This window comes from Schistocerca americana, chromosome 4, assembly GCF_021461395.2.
Source record: "Schistocerca americana isolate TAMUIC-IGC-003095 chromosome 4, iqSchAmer2.1, whole genome shotgun sequence".
In the NCBI taxonomy this organism is placed as follows: domain Eukaryota; kingdom Metazoa; phylum Arthropoda; class Insecta; order Orthoptera; family Acrididae; genus Schistocerca; species Schistocerca americana.
Genome location: NC_060122.1, coordinates 588,932,156 through 588,953,052, shown reverse-complemented (window position 1 = coordinate 588,953,052; position 20,897 = coordinate 588,932,156).

The following is a 20,897-nucleotide window of genomic DNA, read 5'->3' as shown; positions in this document are numbered from 1 at the left end:
AGCTTGGGGTCACAGTAAATAGTCTCCAGACCTACAAACTACTCGTTAACTCTCGAAATAATGGAGTACACTGATGTACAGACGCGTAAACAACTCGTAAGTCACTGAAACAGTGCATAACACAGCATACAGACACCCAAACAACTCGTAAACTGTCTAAATAATGCAATGCACAGTGTATACCCACGCAAACAGCTGGTAAATTCTCAAAATAATGCATGTAAAACGCTCTGCAGACACGCTCGCTAACTATATACTGTCGAAACAATGCAATGCACAGCATACAGACACGAAAACAACTCGTAAATTGTCAAAAAATAATTCATGTCTAACGCTATGCAAACACACTAACAACGCTTAAATAGCCAAAAATAATGCAGTGCACAAACACTCAGTGCACGTCAAAAATGCTTTTGAACTGTTGTCAACCACAACATATCAGAGAAATGTTCCAACATGTGCATGCATTGACACTGCTGCAAGCTATTGCTCTCACGCCGCTGCAGATGGCAGCCAGCAGGTGAAAGTCACGTATATTTTTGGGTATACAGTTAGAGTTCTTTGAGTGTTATACTGACGCCACATTTCTATGTAAGAAAGAACCAAGTCACCCTCTGGGCCACGCGCTCATGTTTACTGTTGCTGGCATGAAACCTCTCTACCTGTGGACACTGATGTCACAGGTCACGCTATAGAAATCTGTTCCAATTCTTCCCAGAATAGCATAGGGTGCATTGCTCCTAGCGATCCTAACGGGTCATGGGAGCTGCGTATAGCCATGCACACGTGTTTATCTACCCAGCATGGCTGACGCATCACTGCAAAATGTTCGCATGGTGACTCACCATCTAAAAGGTTCTCAGTGTTATACTGACCTCACATGGCTGTGTAAATAAGAGCCAAATCAACCCCTCGGACATTGCAAAGAGCTGCAGAAATAGTAAATGGTCACTTTTGTAATAGCTTTTATGATGTCTCAGTTTGTCTGCACGGAAATTCTGCTCCTAACAGGACTGTTAACGAAAATAGCCCAGAAAAGCTCCGAATACTTTCTTTCTCGCGACTCTAACAGGACACCCCGTCCATTACTTATCAGTTCCTTCTAGGAATTGGTAAAGTGCTGCAGAAATAGTTAACTGTCGAATTTGTTGTTGCTTTTGTGACGTCTCAGCTTGTCTGAATTGATATTCTTGTCCTAACAGGACCTGTTAACGAAAATACCCAAGAATAACACTGATTGCATTCATCCTGATGGTCCTAACGAGGCATCACGTGTTACCCTTCCCAGAAATCTTAATATCCTGCTTTCAACATACGTCTTAGAAACGGTAAACTTCTCACCGCTAAAAACCTTCATCATGTATGAGTACACTTGCAAAAACACCGTTATTCATAAAAGCATTCCTGTTACTTGGAGAGAGAGAGAGAGAGAGAGAGAGAGAGAGAGAGAGAGAGACGAAGCCCTTCCAGAAATAGCTACGTTCCATAAAAGCTTCCCATTGGCTAAACATTCAAATGAAGCTCTCTCACTGGTCGTCTTGGTCTATATATAAATCCACAACTATTCTCCATAGTCTTCAGTGCGCTGCTGTCCACCTTGTTGTGCACGCCATCATCTCTGTGTGTACTTGTTGTTTTGTCTCCGCAAGATGAAGAGAGGTAGCTGCAACAATGCTTCAGAGTGCAGCAGCATTTGGCTTAGAGTTCTCGAGACAGGATTACCAAGTGAGTAAATAATTTCTATTTTGAGTGGAGGCAGAGCTGAGGGCTGAAAAGAACTATCCACTGCAGCAGCAGTAGCGCTGCGTGGAACATCCTACAGCTCAGTTTGCATGTGCATCAAGTGAGCTAGAGAGGAAAAAAAAGGAGTATGAAATAAGAAAATTTTGAATCACTACTTACAAGAACAAATTACAATGAAAATTATACTCACATGGTAATTCTGGCTGTGAACCCAACACAGGATGCTGGACTTCGAGAGTCTGCTGTGGTCCAGCCCCCTCCTGTCTCTCCTCACACTCCAAGCAAAATCCTGGAGTTTTACTATAACAAGAAGATGGAATTAATAAGGCGAATTTAACATACACACTCGAAAATTTACTCTCAAAAGAGAAATTATTTACTCACTTGTTAATCCTGTCTCCAGACTCTAGGCCTCTTGCCACTACACATTGAAGCATTGCTGCCTCTCTTCATCTTGCGGAGACAAAACTACAAGTAAACACAGAGATGACGGAGCACACAACAAGGTGGACAGCAGCAGAATGAGGACGATGGAGATTGGTTGTGGGTTTATACATAGACTGAGGCGACCAGTGAGAGAGCTTCATTTGAATGTTCAGCCAATGAGAAGCTTTTATGGAATGTAACTATTTCTGGAAGTGCTTGATATGACCATTGTCTCTCTCTCTCTCTCTCTCTCTCCATGTAACAAGAATGCTTTTATGAATAATGGTGTTTTTGCAAGCGTGCACATACCTTACGAAGGCTTTTAGCGGTGAGAAGTTTACCGTTTGTCAGACGTATGTTGAAAGCAGGATATTACTATTTCTGGGAAGGGCAACACGTGATGCCTCGTTAGGACCATCAGGAAGGATGCAATCTGTGTTATTCTGGGCTATTTTTGTTAACAAGTCCTGTTGAGACAAGAATATCAATTCAAACAAGCTGAAACGTCACGAAAGTTACAACAAAATCGACGGTTAAGTATTTCTGCAGCACTTCACTAATTCCTAGAAGGAACTGATAAGTAATGGACGGGGTGGCCCGTTAGGGTCACGGGGAAGAAAGCATTTGGTATTATTCTGGGCTATTTTCGTTAACAGGTCCTGTTAGAACCAGAATTTCCATGCAAACAGGCTGAGACATCATAAAAGCTCTTAGAAAAGTGATCGTTAACTATTTCTGCAGCACACTGCAATTTCCGAGAGGTTGACTTGACTCTTATTCACACAGCCATTTGAGGTCAGTATAACATTGAGAACCTTTTAGATGGTGAGTCACCATGCGGACATTTCGTGGTGATGCGTCAGCCACGCTAGGTAGACAAACACGTGTGCATGGCTATACGCAGCTCACTTGTCCCGTTAGGATCGCTAGGAACAATGCACCCTATGCTATTCTGGGAAGAATTGGAACAGATTTCTATAGCATGACCTGTGACATCAGTATCCACAGGTAGAGAGGTTACACACCAGCAACAGTAAACCTGCGTGCGCGGCCCAGAGGGTGACTTGGCTCTTATTTACATAGAAATGTGATGTCAGTATAACACTCGAAGAACTCTTAACTGTATACCCAAAAATAGACGCGACTTTCACCTGTTGGCTGCCATCTGCAGCGGCGTGTGAGCAGTAGCTCGCAGCAGTGTCAATGCGTGCACATGTTGGAACAGTTTGCTCATATGTTGTGTTTGACGACAGTTCAAAAGCGTTTTTGACGTGCACTGAGTGTTTGTGCACTGCATTATTTTCGGCTGTTTAAGCGTTGTGAGAGTGTCTGCATAGTGTTACACATGCATTATTTCTTGACAATTTACAAGTTGTTTACGTGTGTGTAGGCTGTGCAATGCATTATTTCGGCAGTTTACGAGTTGTTTGCGTGTCTGTACATCAGTGTACCGCATTAGTTCGGTGATTTACGAGTAGTTTGCATGTCTCTATGCTGTGTACTGCATTATTTTGACAGTTTTACGAGTAGTTTGCAGGTCTGTATACTATTTACTGTGACCCCAAGCACATCAGTGTGGGTGTTTTGTATCAGTGTAATAAATAAACCATGTGTAATCTGTCCCTAAATAATTTGCTCGCAAATAAATAAAGTACGCTCCTTCCTCTCTCCAGCAGCCCAGTGCAGGCTGAATCATTTTCCCATCATTTTACCCCACCCCAGGCCGCCACCTTGGGTTACAGTTTGGGAGGGATGACGGCACTCTCTGGTGGTGGTACAGTGTACAAAGTCAGTTGGACTCTGGACCTCATGGTGAACACACTGGTTGGATGTACTGCCTCCAATTGTTTAAATAAAGACTTACATCCATCCTATCCACCACAGGCTGAGTCATTTCCCAGCAAATTCCTAGGAAGAGATGGCAATCAGATGACTTAGGTTAGTGGAGGTAGCGCACATGACCTATTTTCCCGCCATTTTCTTAGGTTAGTGGGGGCAGCTGTGGTGTGGTGCATTGTCCTGCTGTAATTTGAACTTCCTGCCATTTTACGGGGGAGGGGCGAGGGGAGGGGGTTAGGTTAGTGGAGGTAGCCCAACTGACCTATTTTCCCGCCAAAAAATGTACTTCCCACCATGACGTCATTGCGATGTTGCCATATCCATTGCCACCGTCTTGGATCCACCATCTTGAATAAATGTGGCAACAATGGAGAGTGGGACCACACTTATCCTACTGCTACTGCCGTCTATCAGATTAGCTGGGGAAGGCAGAGGGAGGAATGTTGCACTGTGCATAATGTCATAAAGTGAGGGAAAAGGGTAGGGGGGGAAATCTAGGAATAGTGCTAGGTGAACTAGAACTCCCTTGGCTATTACAACTGCTACATAGCAGTGACTATCATTCTAAATTAAAGTTTATGTGTGAGTCAAAAATTTACAGAATAATCATTGATTCTTGTGTGCCACTTGATAAAACCTCCTATTTGGTAATTGATGGTGATTTTGATATTACAATATTTAAATAAACTTGTTTCTTATTTCTCTCAGAATTTAATTCTTCCATTTGTGCCACATTACACTCCAAGAATGTCACTATCTGACTATAGACTTGGTACACCCTATAATGTTGTTGGTGGAGCATACAGGGTGTAACTGATAACTGTTTACAGCACACCTACGTGAAGTCGAGAGGAACAGATTACAGAATGCTTGCGATCTATCAGGCTGGGACACAGCCTCAAACTGGCCTACAAAAGTTACCAAGTTAGAGTGTGAGCTTGTGGCTACAGTCGTTCTTGAATATTATAAACCCCTCAATCTTGCACTTACAAAATTTAAAATTGGCATTTGTGTAAACTTTGTGTCAAAATATTTTGTATTTCAACCGTGAGAACCTTATAATTAAATAGTTTTTGGTGTCTAGCCTTCTTATTACAAAGTATTGTACCTGTAAAGGTTGAGATTAGAGTGAATTTTGAAAGCAGTTAGCTTTTACATAACGTCAACGAAAGTTTTTTTCTTTCATTAACATCATGGGAAGTTTTAAATTAATAATTTTGAAGAAAAGACCGATACCAGAGGCAATCGGGCATCGAAATAACTCGATGGTGAAAGTTGAAAATTTGTGGCGGACCATGATTCGAATCCTGATTTCCCATTTAAAGCAAGCGGTTACCTTAGCTGCATTATTATTATTATTATTATTTCGTGTTCGCCGCTGTTCACCAAGTTACTTAATTCAATTCACACACCCGAAGAGCCCTTCAAGTGCAACAAGTCTGCAAGCTTTGAGACACTGCCTCGACCATCTGGAAACGCTTCCCGTCTGACCCAAACTTCAGCTTGTCTCACACTAGTAGCACTCACTGTCCGTTCACCTACTTGCTCGCAGCGGGTCCTTGATTTCAACAAGAAGCTCGTCGGACCCTGTTGTGCGTCCACACTGAAGTTATCAAGGTAGTCAGACCTAAGATGTACTATATATATATATATATATATAGTTTTCGGGCTACTCAAGAAAAACACATTTGAAGGCCACTTTCGCACGATTTTATTGAAAGATTCGAAAACTAAGGCCTCTAGCGAAAATATATACCAGTATAAAATTTAACTATATTAAATTTCCTACAAAAAGTTCCTGTTCGTTTTTTCTGTATGAGTAATAGTTTATGTGTCATGAACAAGAGAATAGGAAAATTCTGTGCGTGATATTTGAAGGTGTTGCAGGTTGCATAAAACCCACAGGTACGAGAAGCTGAATATATATATATATATGTTCTGTCGGACATATAATATAACGGTATAAATTAATGTTCTTCTTCTTTGTCTCGTGCCTTTGTCCAGCATTTTTCGCAGGGTCGGCATGGTTATGGTCGGGTTTGGCATGGTTAATTTAAGATGTGGCCGGATGCCCTTCCTATCGCCACCCCGTTGGATAAGATGATGATGATGAAGACGACACAACACCCAGTCCCTGAGCGGAGAAAATCTCCAACCCAGCCGGGAATCGAACCCGCGTCCCTTTGCACGGCATACCGTCGCGCTGACCACTCAGCTATCGGCGCGGGCCTAACGGTATAAATTAATAATGTTGAGGAAATAGCTAAGCAGGCACCACAAGAGAGGTTATTGAAAATCGTGTGCGGCGCAAGTGCGTTGTTCAAATGGTTCAAATGGCTCTGAACACTATGCGACTTAACTTCTGAGGTCATCAGTGGCCTAGAACTTAGAACTAATTAAACCTAACTAACCTAGGGACATCACACACATCCATGCCCGAGGCAGGATTCGAATCTGCGACCGGAGCGGTCTACATCTACATCTACATCCATACTCCGCAAGCCACCTGACGGTGTGTGGCGGAGGGTACCTTGAGTACCTCTATCGGTTCTGCCTTCTATTCCATTCTCGTATTGTTCGTGGAAAGAAGGATTGTCGGTATGCCTCTGTGTGGGCTCTAATCTCTCTGATTTTATCCTCATGGTCTCTTCGCGAGATATACGTAGGAGGGAGCAATATACTGCTTGACTCTACGGTGAAGGTATGTTCTCGAAACTTTGACAAAAGCCCGTACCGAGCTACTGAGCGTCTCTCCTGCAGAGTCTTCCACTGGAGTTTATCTATCATCTCCGTAACGCTTTCGCGATTACTAAATGATCCTGTAACGAAGCGCGCTGCTCTCCGTTGGATCTTCTCTATATCTTCTATCAACCCTATCTGGTACGGATCCCACACTGCTGAGCAGTATTCAAGCAGTGGGCGAACAAGCGTACTGTAACCTACTTCCTTTGTTTTCGGATTGCATTTCCTCAGGATTCTTCCAATGAATCTCAGTCTGGCATCTGCTTTACCGACGATCAACATTATATGATCATTCCATTTTAAATCACTCCTAATGCGTACTCCCAGATAATTTATGGTATTAACTGCTTCCAGTTGCTGACCTGCTATTTTGTAGCTAAATGATAAAGGATCTATCTTTCTGTGTATTCGCAGCACATTACACTTGTCTACATTGAGATTGAATTGCCATTCCCTGCACCATGCGTCAATTCGCTGCAGATCCTCCTGCATTTCGGTACAATTTTCCATTGTTACAACCTCTCGATACACCACAGCATCATCCGCAAAAAGCCTCAGTGAACTTCCGATGTCATCCACAAGGTCATTTATGTATATTGTGAATAGCAACGGTCCTATGACACTCCCCTGCGGCACACCTGAAATCACTCTTACTTCGGAAGACTTCTCTCCATTGAGAATGACATGCTGCGTCCTGTTATCTAGGAACTCCTCAATCCAATCACACAATTGGTCTGATAGTCCATATGCTCTTACTTTGTTCATTAAACGACTGTGGGGAACTGTATCGAACGCCTTGCGGAAGTCAAGAAGCACGGCTCCTGACTGTAGCGTCTAGAGCCGCACGGCCACTCCGGCCGGCAAGTGCGTTGTAACTTGGTGTCTTTTGTAGGCTAGTTTGTAGTGTGCTGTTTCTCGGATTAATAGAGTGTAAGTGCCATATTTCAAATTGTTTGTTTCGACTTCCTCTGCACCACTGTGGTAAATTGTACACAATTACCATTTACAACCAATACATGTAAATACAGGTATACACATTGTACTTGCAACCACAACAAGAGTCAACGGGGAAAACACGGGGCCCTTGAGACGCCTCATGGTGACCGTCACGCAGGATGATCGGCGGTAGCGGTCCTTCCCGGAGCTGCGTGTCCTTAACAGTCAGCCGCCGGGGTTAAGTGTTCCTAATCGACGTGTTGATGCTGCGCCGCCGCCCACTGACCCTGTGTTATGACAGTACAGCGAGGGCAACTCGTCGCTTAATCCCGCGCTTACCACAATCGTCCAATTCGTACAGCAACGGAAACATCCGAAATTTTCTTCCTTATTGCTAGTTTATGAGCTCACGTTACGTCAAAAGCTACATTGGGGTTATGTGCCTTGAACGGCTTGCCTTCTTAAGTTAAAAATTACACGTTTCCGTAAGTTTCCCATCATTACTAAGTTATTGAATTCAATGCCATTTTTCAGTGAACTTATTAGTCGAATCTTTGAACTGTTTAGAAATAAGAGGCAGCAGAATATTCTCTCTGGCCTCTTAGAATTGCTCCTTTTCGTGCTTAATATTCTGTCTGCTGCGGAATGCCCTACTGGGCCCAGTATTATGTGGGGCTAGTCTGGCGTCTTCCACAGAGATATGGTTGCGAAGGTGACTGATGAGAAACTGATTCAGGTGTACCAATTATTGACAGTTTAAAAGCGGTATTTTATCTCAAGTTCTTTTTATATGGACGTATGTTCTGTTGAAAGCGATCGGAGAGGCGACAGCCTATGGTTCAAATGGCTCTGAGCACTATGAGACTTAACTTCTAAGATCATCAGTCCCCTAACTAACGTAAGGACATCACACACATCCATGCCCGAGGCAGGATTCGAACCTGCGATCGTAGCGGTCGCGTGGTTCTAGACTGAAGCGCCTAGAACCGCTCGGCCATTCTGGCCGGCAGCGACAGCCTATTACCTTCCTTACAGTACACCATGGCAGTAATAACTACGCAGAACAGGGAACACTGTCATTCTGCAAATTTGCATTATTCTAATTGGTACCCTTTGCAAAAAGCTGTGGATACGTTTCTCCCTGCCTGACAGAAATCCCCGCAATTTCTGACTCCTTCCAATTTGGTACGCGAACAAATCGACAACTGACTGGATAGCAGTTTTGGTGATTCCACTTTCAAGGTTGATGGAGGAGGGCAGACGTGTCAACTGGAAGAAGGGAACCTTGTCCTGAAATGGCTGGATGGAAAGTTATAAGCGAAAATGAGAAAATCATAGATTTAGTATAGGTCTGCTGACAAAGATAAAAATCCAACACATCTTTGTAATAACGTATTCATCTGCACAACCTGCGGAATATGCTGCCTTAAGAGTAGTTGTTCAAAATACCAGTCCCATCTTCTCTCAGCTCTTAACCCATTCGCATAACACCTGAGCTGATCGAACAACGTCACAGAAAAATAAAATCCTTGCTAGGAGACCCTCTTTAAAATCCTTGTCAGGACGTCCTCTTCAGTATCGACAAGTGTCTCAAGTGTTTTCACATGATTCCAAAAGACGGCATCAAATAGTGCCAGATCAGCTGTATGAGCTCCTGTTCCCTATTTGGGAACGTCTGATGCAGGCTGTTACGTGTAGAGTTGTCCCAGTATAACCATTCGACTTCGTTATTGTTTCCTTTTGATTGTCCATACATGAAAAACAGTCTGCCAATCTCGTAACTGGGTACAATCCTTTACACCAGCGCTGCTAGTCTGTACACTTCTAAGTGTAAACACAAACTGCAGTCTTACAAACATTCACACAAGGACTGACCGTGGCAGTCTGTAGCACATAAGTGGAGTTTCCGTTCCCGACCCGTATGATATACGCCTGCACGTTGGTCGGGTTTTCCTAGCCAACAATATTAGCACCTGTGGACATAATAAAAAAAATTACTACACTGTACCACAAACGTTTTGCATTGCCTCTTATCCCACTGGCAGAGTTATGCCGTAGTACCTTTGGCTTGATAAGTATCGATTCATTCGTTTCCATATCATGGCTCTTTTCCCTCAGTTGATTACCTTCTTCACCATTGCCGATGATTTGTATCATACCCCGTCCGTCGAAAAAGTTTCAGAATTAGATTAATAAAAAAAAATACAGAAAAGTAAAGATGGTAGTGGTTTTGATGCTTTAGGTGTTCTACGTAGTCCACCCCCCCCCCCCCCCCCCCTCCCCCCAGCAAGGTACAACGCAAAGGGCGTTGATACAACCACGTGAAACGGTCCGAAAAGTCCTTGTTAGGGGTATAAAGTTTTTCAGTGAAATTAACCGCATTTGGGCATTGAAATGAATCAGTGGCAACAGGTGAAAATTTATCCCGGATCGCAATTCGAATGCGAACCGTCACCTTAAACGCTTCGGCCATCCGAGCACACTTCCCAGCCTGTTACACTCTACTAGCGTAGCTTCATCTACCCACGAACCTCTCACTTGTCCTTTCGGCTTGCCAAAGAGATCGGGCTTGGTGTGTATCTGCACTGAACGAAAAGATGCCCGGGAGGGGTCCGCGAGTAGCGCAGCGCGTTTGCCGGCTGTTGCCGCTGCGTCCGCTGGTTGCCGCAAAGAGTAGTTTTTGGTCGCCAATACTTGGGCGTGCCCCCTACCCTGTGGGACTGAGTGTAATGGCGTTTTCTTTTGAGTTTTTTGTCAAGTTTAATCGCTTCAAATATTGTTGCTAGATGTCATTACTGCAACTGCGCCGAATCCGGGACTTTCCCTGCCCATATGTCGCTGGGCCCGGTCCTCAGACAGAAACACTGGGAGCGTGTCGTCTATGCTGTGCGACTGAGTTTTCGGGTGTTTTGTTTGTGCTTCCTGTCGAGTTTCCATTCGTTATGGCATACACGAAGGACCAACGAGTGTTTCTTGTGCTGATCATGTAAAAACAGAATCGTGTGTGGAATGTCAGCTTGAATTCACACGAAGATTTCCCGATGTGCATTTTCGCAATGATTCGACCGTATGCAGATTAGTGAAGAAATTTCAAGAGATTGGATCTCTGTTACTCAAACGAAGGTCTAGAGAACCTAATGTTTTTACCGAAAATTAAAACGAGATAGGGGAGGCCTTGGAAACATGTTTGAGAAAATCTCTGCGCCGTTTGGCATTTCCGACTGGTGTTAAGAGCATCTGCGCACAGAGCTGTGGACAAACTGAAATACAAAATAACGGGAGAGCATCAACTGAGGGACTCAAATACTGTTGCTCGATGTTGTTATTGCAACTGGCTTTTACAGTCTGTGCACAATGGGGAAATTGATCCTGAAACGCTTTTTTTTCTGATAAGACATGGCTTCATTTGTTAGGGTACGTAAAGTATCAGAACACTCGACGTTGGAGCTCCGAAAATCCTCATGTATCACATCAACAACCTCTGCATGATGTGAAAACAGGAGTGTGGCGTGCAATTAGTGACAGACGAATTATTGGACTAATCTTTCTCCACGAAATAATACTTTCTGACAGGTATGCATCCTTTTTTTTGAGAACTAATACCTAACGCAGATCCGGATCTAGAGGGGGGGGGGGCAGGGACAAACTGTGGTGTGTGCCCCGGCTGGCAGTTTCAGGAGGCGCCAAATTCATTAAAAAAAAACAAAAAAACAAAAAAAAACCTTGTTTCACAAAGCGCCTAACATCCAGCGCACGTTGGTCGCATCCCAGTTGGTTTTTGAACATTTTTGAACACATTGTAAACTGATTTCTGAACGAATCGTAAGTTGATTTATGAATGGATGCACAATGTACGTGCTGTCTCTGCCAGTGGAATCCTCGTCGCATGTATAACTAAAAACTTTTCCCGCAGACAAAAGGGGACAGGGCTACACGAGCTGACCAGATTAAACTCGAAAGTGTGAATTCGAATCGCTGTTTGTTTATGTGATTAATTATGTGTGCGAATGATCAGCGTTGTTATAACTGTTAGCGAAACCCATAGATTCAGATTACCAGAGTGGACGACTAACAGGAATAACAGGTAAGAAAGGTTACATATTATCTTCTCGTTGTATTCAAGAGAATTTTGACAGAAAAGATTTTCCAGATCGTTACACTACTAAGGACCAGTTGAACAGTCCCCGTTTAGCAGCCGCTAAGTTCATTCTCGGAACAGCGTTGTACGAACATGTAATTACGCCTAACCAGAGAATAAATGCGGAATAAGTGAACCAGTGATTCTGGCAGGGTTAGCGCAGTTAACTAGCGAATAAGTTTTGACTATGGCAGGATCAGCTGCAGAATCAGTAAAGCTGGAACACGTGAGGCAATACTGACCCTACGACTTATCTTAGGAAATAGATTAACGAAGGGCAAACCTACGTTTCTAGCATTTGTAGACTTAGAGAAAGCTTTTGACAATGTTGACTGGAATACTCTCTTTCAAATTCTGAATGTGCCAGGAGTAAAATACAGGCAGCGAAAGGCTATTTACAATTTGTACAGAAACCAGATGGCAGTTATAAGAGTCGAGGGACGTGAAAAGGAAGCAGTGGTTGGGAAGGGAGTGAGATAGGGTTGTAGCCTCTCCCCGATGTTATTCAATCTGTATATTGAGCAAGCAGTAAAGGAAACAAAAGAAAAATTCGGAGATGAAATACATACTTTGAGGTTCGCCGATGACATTGTAATTCTGTCAGAGACAGCAAAGGACCTGGAAGAGCACTTGAACGGAATGGACAGTGTCTTGAAAGGAGGACATAAGATGAACATCAACAAAAGCAAAACGAGGACAATGGAATATAGTCGAATTAAATCGGGTGATGTTGCAGGAATTAGATTAGGAAATGAGACGCTTAAAGTAGTAAAGGAGTTTTGCTATTTGGGGAGCAAAATAAACTGATGATGGCCGAAGTAGAGACGATATAAAATGTAGACTGGCAATGGCCAGGAAAGCGTTTCTGAAGAAGAGAAATTTGTTAACATCGAGTATAGATATAAGTGTCAAGAAGTCGTTTCTGAAAGTATTTGTATGGAGTGTAGCCATGTATGGAAGTGAAATGTGAACGATAAATAGTTCAGACAAGAAGAGAGTAGAAGCTTTCGAAATGTGGTGCTACAGAAGAATGCTGCAGATTAGATGGGTAGATCACATAACTAATGAGTAGGTATTGAATAGAATTGGAGAGAAGAGAAATTTGTGGCACAACTTGACTAGAAGAAGGGATCGGTTTGTAGGGCATATTTTGAGGCATCAAGGGATCACCAATTTGGTATTGGAGGGCAGCGTTGAGGGTAAAAATCGTAGATGGACACTAAGAGATGGATACACTAAACAGATTCAGAAGGATATAAGTTGCAGTAGGTACTGGGAGATGAAGAAGCTTGCACAGGATAGAGTAGCATGGAGAGCTGCATCAAACCAGTCTCTTGACTGAAGACCACAACAACAACAAAATTGTTCATTAGAACGAAGAAGGAGAAGAAACAGGGACGTCGCATAAATTATATGGAAGAATATGACGTTTCCCAATTTATATAAAAATTTCGTACTACTACTTTTCCGTCTTATGTTTGAGAAACTGGAGCATATGGATGAAATGTAAACTATTTCCTTACATAAAACTTTTTGCTTGTAGTAGGCCTAACAGACATTTGATATTAGTACTTCTTAAATTATATTCTGTCGTGTTATTTATGTAAATGTATAAAAAATGACCATGTGTGCCAAAACAGTCTCGCTTATTTGGCGTGTGCTACAACTGCTGCAATATTAGAAAGGCCTATTTCGTTTTATCTAGCAGACAGTGACAAAAGAGACGTAATCAAATCGAGAAACCACGCCAGTCCTGAGTACTATTCGAATTAACAGTTTTTCCAGTATTACACAACAAATTCTGATTTTTCACGTAGCAGAACGTTTGACAAACTTTGATGAATTTTGACGAACTTTCCCTTCTCAGAAAGTAAAGCACGCCGTGTAAAGTTGTAGCAAGACCATAGCGAAAAAAATGCTAGGAGCTAAGGATTGAAGAAGTGTGCACTGTCTTGCTTATCTCTTGTCTTTACTGGTTTTATGTTTCAGATATTTAATTTTATGTCACACAGAAGAGAAGAAAATCTACACTCTTTATTGCCTATTATCTAATCGCCAATAGGTCTCATGATCACAAATAATCCCGTCAAGTATTAATTGTGAGCTTTTTTTCAAAAAGGGGTAAGACGTCAAACGAACCGACTGGGAGCAACAAAAGGCTTAAGTTCTAGTGTCCTGAATATAGGTTTGATGGCTTCCCTTACAAAATATACACCTTTGAATTCGACAGGGCGTGCGATAGAAGAATGCCTCAAGAGGCGTCGTACTGCAATCTGGCACACTTATGACCAAATAACATGTGTTTTTTTTCCTTGGACATGTGTGTTTTATATCTCAATGCTTCAGAAAGACGTGCGCTACAAAATGAACATATTTTTGAAAATCGATGTTTTATAGCTTTTAATGTTCTGTCGAGAAGGGAGGGGCACTATCAGGTTTTTGCCCTGGTTCTCAAATATCGTAGATCCGGGGTGCGGGTCTGACCTGAGTAAAGAATGTATGGTTATTTCATGCAGGACGTTGTAGGACCACACATAGCCAATGCTTCTGTGACAGCAATACGAAGTGATTTTGATGATAAAATAGTTGACTGTCCTCCTCGTTGTCCAGTTATAAATCCGTGTGATTTTTATCTTTGTGGAATGTTAAAATACAAGGTGTATGCAACCAATCCCTACACGTTCGAAGAGTTGAAAGACGGGGTTAGGCTAGTCATTCCCAGAGACAGTCGAAATTCGTCTAGTATTTGCTAATGTGTTCAGGAGATGTCAGGTTTCTCATACCACAGAGTGATATAATTTTGAGCACCTACTGTAGATAAAGGTAATCTTAAGTTGGCAGCGTTGTCTTTGCTTAACTCAGGAGAAGCGCGCGCAGCCGACTACCGGCAGACCAGTGTCCGAGACTCGGGCGCAGCGGCGACCACCGGAAGCGGTGGAGGCGCCCGGTGTGCTGAAATTCGCACCCAGTGAAACTCGCGCCCAGAAAAGGTCGAGGAAAGGTTCTCTAATCTCTCGGTCCGACACCCGCCCGGCAGGTAGAATCGCCGCTCGGCAGGTAGGAGAGCCGAAGGCCTTATTTTACGGCAATGTGTGGCCGCAATACTGCTGCCAGCAAAATTGCAGCAACGCGTCAGTGGCCAGGCCCTATCCGTCTCCGTTCTTGTCTGTATGTGTTCGCCTTTCACTCTCAGCCTCGATTCTTCTTCCTCAGCCGAGTTCGAGTCTCGGTCCGGCACACAGTTTTAATCTGCCAGGATATTTCATATGGTAATTATTTACGTATTTTGTATTTAGGATGCGTTTGGTGTGGACAGTTCTGTTTATGTCACCACACTTGAATGTATCTCAGATCTGCGTTAGAGGATGTCACAACTGTATTTACACCTTACTGTACCGTATTACACTCCTGGAAATGGAAAAAAGAACACATTGACACCGGTGTGTCAGACCCACCATACTTGCTCCGGACACTGCGAGAGGGCTGTACAAGCAATGATCACACGCACGGCACAGCGGACACACCAGGAACCGCGGTGTTGGCCGTCGAATGGCGCTAGCTGCGCAGCATTTGTGCACCGCCGCCGTCAGTGTCAGCCAGTTTGCCGTGGCATACGGAGCTCCATCGCAGTCTTTAACACTGGTAGCATGCCGCGACAGCGTGGACGTGAACCGTATGTGCAGTTGACGAACTTTGAGCGAGGGCGTATAGTGGGCATGCGGGAGGCCGGGTGGACGTACCGCCGAATTGCTCAACACGTGGGGCGTGAGGTCTCCACAGTGCATCGATGTTGTCGCCAGTGGTCGGCGGAAGGTGCACGTGCCCGTCGACCTGGGACCCGACCGCAGCGACGCACGGATGCACGCCAAGACCGTAGGATCCTACGCAGTGCCGTAGGGGACCGCACCGCCACTTCCCAGCAAATTAGGGACACTGTTGCTCCTGGGGTATCGGCGAGGACCATTCGCAACCGTCTCCATGAAGCTGGGCTACGGTCCCGCACACCGTTAGGCCGTCTTCCGCTCACGCCCCAACATCGTGCAGCCCGCCTCCAGTGGTGTCGCGACAGGCGTGAATGGAGGGACGAATGGAGACGTGTCGTCTTCAGCGATGAGAGTCGCTTCTGCCTTGGTGCCAATGATGGTCGTATGCGCGTTTGGCGCCGTGCAGGTGAGCGCCACAATCAGGACTGCATACGACCGAGGCACACAGGGCCAACACCCGGCATCATGGTGTGGGGAGCGATCTCCTACACTGGCCGTACATCACTGGTGATCGTCGAGGGGACACTGAATAGTGCACGGTACATCCAAACCGTCATCGAACCCATCGTTCTACCATTCCTAGACCGGCAAGGGAACTTGCTGTTCCAACAGGACAATGCACGTCCGCATGTATCCCGTGCCACCCAACGTGCTCTAGAAGGTGTAAGTCAACTACCCTGGCCAGCAAGATCTCCGGATCTGTCCCCCATTGAGCATGTTTGGGACTGGATGAAGCGTCGTCTCACGCGGTCTGCACGTCCAGCACGAACGCTGGTCCAACTGAGGCGCCAGGTGGAAATGGCATGGCAAGCCGTTCCACAGGACTACATCCAGCATCTCTACGATCGTCTCCATGGGAGAATAGCAGCCTGCATTGCTGCGAAAGGTGTATATGCACTGTACTAGTGCCGACATTGTGCATGCTCTGTTGCCTGTGTCTATGTGCCTGTGGTTCTGTCAGTGTGATCATGTGATGTATCTGACCCCAGGAATCTGTCAATAAAGTTTCCCCTTCCTGGGACAATTAATTCACGGTGTTCTTATTTCAATTTCCAGGAGTGTATGATAAATTTGTTGAATGTCAAAGATTCTCAGCAAGTAGTTGAAGCTGAAAGGGTTGCGAAAGTCAGCACTAACGCTCCTGAAAATGTCTACAGAGGTTGAAGAAGCAGCTGGCCAGCAAGAATAATTCTGCTGGAATGTTCTGAAAGAGGCATACGGTGAGTCAAAAACACTGAGAACAATCTGTTCTCATTTTCTCGAAACTAAATTTTCAGGACAATAGGTACATATACTTCACAATGATTTGAGCTACATTCACCAAATTCCTCCTAAGTGAACCATCTATTATACAGAATGTCGTATTTCTTAGACTATAACAGATAATTAAATAGCTTTCCTTGTACAGCTATAGTTAATGTCATTCAGTGTTGGTACGAAACCGCAACTTCCTTCGTATTGTAGATCATGAGTAACACGCGATGTAAGCGAGGCGTAGATATGCAGCCCGTTAAACTCCAGGTCCCCTTAAAACGAGGTATGCAGGATCCATAAAGAGAAGCGAAAATAACCTTTCAGTTTTCAGCACGCACCTCAGAGAATAATACATACCCCAACGAAAATATCGAGAGGAAAATTACCCTACTTTACAGACGTCAACAAAGGCCAATAGATGGACATGCTAGAAGAAATAACTGTACAAATCTACATTCACAGAACAAATGTTAAATCAACAAACAAAATCGCGCAGCAGAAAAATCATACAAAGTTTCCACAGCACCTTAATCAGCACATGGATGGCACTCCACCATGCATTAATCATCAAACACGCAACTACAAACGATTCATAGAAACCTTCAAGAGCACCTCAATCAGAATATGAATCGCAATCTATACAGTGAGAATTATAACAGCAGAATACTGTTGAATGCAGATACCATTGACATACAAATTAAACAATATGTTTGCTTTCAAATAGTGCTGAAAGGAAATGAAATATTTATTGTACAACTGTCATGTGATGGAACACTGTCTTACCCTGGATATAGTTATTGATCCTAATACAATCGCGAAGTAAATTGAACACATCGAAGATTATATAAGACATAATAAGATTCGTTGCACTAACACATGTCAAAATTATGATAATATTTACTATAAATAACCCAGCGTGACGCACAGTGTAGTTCATTGAGGAACTTCTCCATTGTATATAAAATATCGTTCTTACGTGACTCACATCATGCTGGGTAATGAAGGCATAACAATTAAGGAAAATATATATTATGCAGATGTGGTAATATAATACACTAAGTTGTAAGTACAGTTGAGACATATTTTAACGCAGATTTGAGATACATGTAAGTGTTATGACATAAATAGAACTGTCCACACCAAACACATCCTAAATACAAAATCGTAAGTAGCTACCATATGAACCATACCATTACTGATAGGCTATATTTATTATCCACATTCGACTCATCGACTCATTACAAATTTTATTCTCGCTAACAGGTGGTGTCTGAAAATAGGCAAAGCCCGAAACTTGTCAGCCAACACTAAATAACTAGCAGCTCTGGTGTAGACTTTTAAAAATGTATTTTTTTTCAGCTCTTGAAACAGGAATATCAGACCTCTGTATCAACCCCACCTAGCCGAAAACTGAACGGCTGTAACTCGTATATAGTAGATAATAGTGGTATTGGTTTTACCAATTCTCGGACAAATTACTTGTAAAGATATATTCGAAATCGGATTTCAGCATTTTGGAAAAGGTATGTACCCAGTATCAGTTAACAAGCTGAAGTTTCGGAAGCAGTTCGCCTGCTTTAAAAAAGGAAGGCATCCATGATGCCCTATTTCTTTATTTCTTACTAATTTTCTTCCTTGTAGAATGCAAATGTAGGAGAGCTCCACTCACATCCACTATCTTGCTTTTGTTCATGACGCGGCCATAGCGTGGCTCATATAAACTCATTTGGCATAGAAATATTTTGCCGCAAACATTTCCGGGCAACAGTGGCTGGCAATGTTGCTGTATATTTGGCTGTAATTTGTGTGGCCGTGAATTGCCAGACAACACTGCCGGCCTATATCTTCAGCAATAGCCAATTTTTACAGTCCGTGTAAACGTAGTTTTTCATGGTGTACAGGTGAAGGGGACTTGTGATGATCGGATAAGAATCGAAATGCCGCATTACTTATTATGAGAAGTGATCAGTTTTTCTGTTATATGATTTTTGCTTGGTACTATATCTTCAGAGACAACAATCCAAAACAGAAAAACCAATTTACAAACACAGAATTTAAAGGTATAACCACTCCTACCTCACAAAGAATACTTTAAAGTAAACATAAATGAAAATATGGTCTACAGCCGTGGATCAGCATATGGTACATGTAATGTATCTAAGATGCTTTGTCATACTAACTAAAAGTCCAGGGTTAGGCACGAATATAGGTGAGATTAGCTGTACACGGCTTCTCACGTTACGCATAGCGCAGCCCTCGTACAGGACGCCTCCATCTTCGCACATTACGCGACAACGCATGTTATGTAGTTTACGTTACATATACATTATATACCATGCGTAATTATGAGCCATACTTTATTTTACGTTTACTTTGAAGTATGCTTTTGACAAGTAGAAGAGATACGATTTTAAATTATATGTTTTTAATTTTATAAACGAGGGTCATTCCAAAAGAAATACACACTATTTTTTCAAAAATCCATCTTTTATTCTACATGTTTAAAAGTTTTACAGTATGTAGATACATCCTTTAGGAACAATATTTTCGTTTCTCCACATAATTTCCATCCCTCTCAACTGCCTTACGCCATCTTGGAACCAGCACCTGTATACCCGCACGGTAAAATTCTGGACCAACCTGTTGGAGTCACTGTTTGGCAGCGTGCACAAGGGAGTCATCATCTTCAAACCTTGTTCCATGAAGAGAGTCTTTTAATATCCCAAAGAGATGATAGTCACATGGAGCCAGGCGGGTGTTTCAGTGTTGTTCATTCGAGGTTTGTGATCGCTTCGATGGTTTTTTGACTGGCATGTGGCCGTGCATTGTCGTGCAATAGCAAAACATCCTGCTTTTGCCGATGTGGTCGAACACGACTCAGTCAAGCTTGAAGTTTCTTCAGTGGCGTCACATATGCATCAGAATTTATGGTGGTTCCACTTGGCATGATGTCCACAAGCAAGAGTCCTTCAGAATCGGAAAACACTGTAGCCATAACTTTTCCAACAGAAGGTGTGATTTTAAATTTTTTTGGGTGAATTTGCATGATGCCACTCCATTGATTGCCTCTTCGCCTCTGGTGAAAAATGATGGAGCCATGTTTCATCACCTGTCACAATTCTTCCAAGAAATTCATCTCCACCATTCTCGTACTGTTCCAAAAGTTCACTGCATACCTTTTTTCTTGTTTCTTTGTGAGCCACTGTCAACGTCCTGGGAACCCACATGGCAAAAATATTTTTTAACACCAACACTTTCAGTATTCTGCAAACACTTCCTTCCCCTATCCAATTCGTTCACTGTGATGCGTCTGTCAGCAGTCACCAATTCGTTAACTCTCTGCACATTGTCTGGAGTGTGTGCCGTACGAGGCCAGCTGCTGCGATGACAATCCTCAATACTGCCGTGCCCACTTTCATCACATAACCTGCTTGCCCACTGACTAACTGTACTGAGATCAACAGCAGCATCTCCATATACCTTTTTCAGTCTCTTGTGGATGTTTCCCACTGTCTCGTTTTCACAGCACAGGAGTTCTATGACAGCACATTGCTTCTGACGAACGTCAAGTGTAGCAGCCATCTTGAAGACATGCTGTGACGGCGCCACTCACGGGAACAGGTTGAACTACGTTTGAAAACACACTGAAAAACTTTCACACATGCAGAATGAAAACTGTATTTTTACAAAAATAATGTGCACTTCTTTTGGAGTGGCCCTCGTATGTGTTTTACATTACTTCTGGAGATGGACGATGTTGGCCGATACAGGCCATATGTGAAAATTTTGTGATTGCGTCAGAGAGAAAATAAAAAAATATGAACCAGTCAATCATGGCACTCCATATATGAATCTTCATTTCTTACGGGAAGTGATAATGTTGAAGATTATGTCCGGCGCATGTATAGAGGTGGCGGCCGAGGGTGTGTGAGGTAAGTGATCGGATGCCCTCAGGCCGGTGGCGCGGCGTGAGATAGAGCGGAGGATCTTGTGTCATCACGTGACTTCACGGAAGCGCCCTCTGGTGGTCACGATATGAACTAAGTCAGTTGGGC